Source organism: Hibiscus syriacus, unplaced genomic scaffold (genome assembly GCF_006381635.1).
Source record: "Hibiscus syriacus cultivar Baekdansim isolate YM2019G1 unplaced genomic scaffold, ASM638163v2 tig00116971_pilon, whole genome shotgun sequence".
Classification (NCBI taxonomy): Eukaryota; Viridiplantae; Streptophyta; class Magnoliopsida; order Malvales; family Malvaceae; genus Hibiscus; species Hibiscus syriacus.
Window position 1 is genome coordinate 5,138,316 of NW_024063495.1, and position 4,562 is coordinate 5,142,877.

Below are 4,562 nucleotides of genomic sequence, written 5' to 3' on the forward strand. Positions count from 1 at the left end.
ATTACACCAAATTTTCAATATGTTCTAATTCCAATTCTATTGCTTCTAACTTCTAATTAGACATTTGACAAGTTAAATTCAACTTCAAATTCTACCTATCAACTCTTTTGCAAGATTTCACTTAGACATCCCTTATCTTTAATCCTTATTATCTTATTCATCTTATAGTTTTAAGATAACTTAAGCTTTCTTTAAGCTTAAGTATCATCTAATAATCAAAAACCAAACTTGATTTCAACTAAAAATCAACTAACAAGAAATCTTACCTTTGCTTGGCTCTCACGTATGAAGAAGAAAGAAGAAGAAGCAGTTTCTAGATTTCTCTTTCTCTCATTTCCCTCATTCCACATGTATAGGTCTTTATAAAGGGGAAAAAATAAAAATCTTCCTTGTAAAATGACCATAATACCCTTATTTCTTTCAAACTTAATTATTAAATCCAACATCAAAATTGTCCAATTAAATCCCTGAACTTTTAATCTTTTTAAGATTGGTCACTAAGTTTTCAAAACTTCTATTTTGGTCTGACTCAACTTTTGGGATGTTACAAATCTCCCCTCATTTTAAGAAAATTCGTCATCGAATTTTCACTGGATACATTGATAAGAACATATCTTCTAATGTCCTCGTGTTGCTTTATGTACTTAATCTTTCTTGTCACTGCCAGAAACTTGCATTTCATTCCTTTAGTTCTTCAACTATCTTTCTCTTGATATCTCCCTCTACTTTCACTTATCATATAGACAATAACATCAATTCTTATTACTCAAAATCATAATTCGATCAAATTCCTTACCAATCTTCAATTGCCTTACAATAATAACCAAACTTTTTATTCCATCCTCACTTGACTACTTCTTAAACTTCCTTTATACATATAATCCTTCTTTATTTCTCTGACTGCATCTACTTGACCAAGAAATATAACCTTAAATCTTCATCATATATGATTAAAACATGCACTTTGCATAATCAAACAGTATCTCGTATCACCCGACGTACCTTTCTTATTTCTAGTCAAACTTATAATCTATACCTCAACATAACCTTTATTATATCTGATCCTTTAAACTTCATCCTTTCATTTACTTATTCCATTATTCCTTTATTCATTCAAAAATCAAAATCTCCTTATACACAAATCATATATTTTCTTTCATGTTCACATACTCTTTTTCTATCACTTATACTCATCTCTAATTATCGATCTTTATCACCTCTTCATAACTTTGATAATCAACTTCACTTATACAGAACCTCATTCTTTACCATCTCTTGTACTTGTATTTTTCTTCCTCAAAGCTCCCTTTAAAACATATAAATACTTATCTCCTTGTCTACATCATATCTAAATGATCAGAATACACAATAACATCCAGATCCATATCATACTTGATTAACTTAACTTTATCTTTCCTTCAAATCTTATAGCTCTATTATTCATACCATTACAGCTAATCAGTAACAAATTTTCAACCTAGGGCATAATCCCGAATCAAACTAATCATATACATCATTTCAGTTGAAATCAAACCAGTATAATGTACTCACTTATCAAGCCTATACTCTTATTCATATACTGTACTATTCCCTTATCTCCTTTACTACCTTACATTTCCATGATCAAAATACATAATCCTATCTCAATCCACATTATACTTAGTTAGCTTACCCTGACATAATCTTATAATATTTTAACTTTAATACACTTACTATCACATAACTCTATTAATCAGCACCAGTTCTTCTAGTCTAAAGCGTAAACCTTCATCGAACCATTCATATACATTCTTTCCAGTCGGAATTATCTCAACACTAGTTTACTTAACTTATCAAATCCACATTTATTCTCATACACCATGTAGTTTCCATTGTTCAAACTCAACATTCTAACTTCATTTGTCTTATAAACTGATCACCAATATACTCATTTTTAAACTCTTCTTATCAATCCTTAACTTACTCAAACATACGAATACTCACCTCCTTCATTATATCACATTTATATGATCAATATATACAACTGTATCCAGATCCTCTTCATATTTGGTTATATTAACCTGGCAATATCATATAATCTTACAATTCCAGTACATTTTCATCACATACTCTTGTTAGACAACGCTAACTCTTTCCATCTAGAATGCAAGCCCTTATCATATCTATAATCTTGCTTATACACAGTATTATCCCTTTGTTTCAATTTCCTAAATCTTGTTTCATTTATTTTATAAACTTATCACTGATGCACTTATTCTTGAACTATTCTACAAATTCTAACCACATCCTTTGATATTTTAACATTCTTATGGTGACACTTGTTCACCACATTCTATCTTATCCATGTTATAACAAAACTTCTCCATATCACTTTTCCGATTCAAAACAGTGAAAACCTTCTATCATTATTCGAATATGATTTCAATCTTCTGAAATCAACCTTTAATCTTACGAGGCACTTCCTGAGGTGTTCGCTCTTCATCTTGTCTGACCAGGACAGGTGAATTGCTGTCACCATCAGGTTTATCACCTCTCACTTCTTTCGAAACTCTTATTATTGTATTTCTATTATAATTTATCAATCTAATTTTTATTAGTAAGACAATACACTCTTTACACTATCATATCAGAAATTTTCACTTTATGTTGCCATGTACACATTTTAAAACTCTTTTACCTTCGGTTTAAGCCTATAATCGGCTAAACCTTAGCTCTGACCATTAAATGTAATACCCCCAACCCGTATCCGACCTGGATCCGAGTATGAGGTGTCACATTGACTTTTCAAAACATTTTTGTTTACAAATTGGTAAAATTTACAATTTAAGAAAATATTTACTTACATTAAATAAATTCAGTTGGCTTACAAAACATATCAGAGCATCTTCAACTCAAATCTATTAATACATGCCAACTACATTTACTATAACAAAATACATATGATTTAAACACATTTCTGATCTGAACTGTGGAAAGGAGAATCTGAATTGTCTTGCTCCTCTTAGCTTCTCTTCTTGCTTTCTGGATCCTACGTGTGAAACACTCACACACTAAGTCTATGAATTAGTGAGGCATAAAATATATAATAGAAACTCTAACTCGTAATATGCATGAACAATTTCTACTATCATATTAAACACAAATATAACACATATATATTATTACAAAACTAATTACTACTATGCACACTTCATCTCATTATCCTTATTATTATTCTTATCATTATTAACATTAATATCATTCATGTCTCTTAGTCATACAATCTGGTACCTAACATTCCAATCAAAACAATATGTACATCATCATATAATTTATGTAATATATTTCATACCGCAAAAGCATATATATATATATATATATATATATATATATTACATATAATATATTTTGTTATTATCTCTTTGTAGCCCATGTACACATGTAAGAACTATATATATTTGAGTACATAGAGGTTGTGCACATATGCTATCACCACAGCTCATATAAGGTCCCATTAGGGGCATATGGATTTGTCCCGAATGATCGCGTAGAAATGTCCCGAATGACCATTATGTCCAGAATGACCACTGTGTCCCGAAGAACCACGTAGAATCCTCGACTATTTGCATGCCAACTATACCTCTAGATCTCATGACACATATCATGGGCATTAACATTTATCTTATAATACATTCACACATCTCTTTATCATATTTCATATGATCACATAGTCACGTATACCTTTTCTCATATTCATGTAAACATATCATGTCATTCATAATCACATAGCTTATGCTCGTGTAACTCATGTCACGTTTTCATATGATTTCATATTCCCTTATCACTTGGCTCGTTTCTTATTCTTATATCTTCTCATATACATATAAACACATATTTTCTCATCTTATAACTTATATTACATATGCATATAATCTTATGACTTATTATCAAGTAGCTCAGGTAACATTCTTGTATTGTTTCATAGATCATTATCATATAACACAAAAACACATATCACATAACATGTAATGCAAGCAAGGCACATTCACATAGTATACAATCCTAATCATGCTTCGACTCATGCTATCATATATTGAAAATATAGGGAACAGACTTATCACAAGTCTAATTTCCATGTAGAAATACATATATTCTAATAGTATGCACTCACCTGGCCTCATTAGTCAATATCGATCACTTATCTTATCCTTGATGATTATTACTTGTCAATTGTTTCGAAACTCGTTTAGGCTCAGTACCTTCATAAATATAATTTTCAAGATTATTATCATAAGCATAAACATTATAATTCAATGCTAATAACTTAAGCTAATTTAATGAGTAAAATTCATATTTTCCCTTTAGGAGGGTATCTGTACACTACTGGAGTATCGATACCCAAATTAAATTTGATATGCACATGTATTGTTACCTGCCTGTGGGTATCGATACCTAGGTATCGGTACTAGCCCTCTAGGTATCGATACATCATGAAGATGTTCATCTAAAATGGTCTTAGGGTATCGATACCTATTCATAGGGTATCGATACCCTTTGCCCATAAATCACGTTTTAAACTAAAA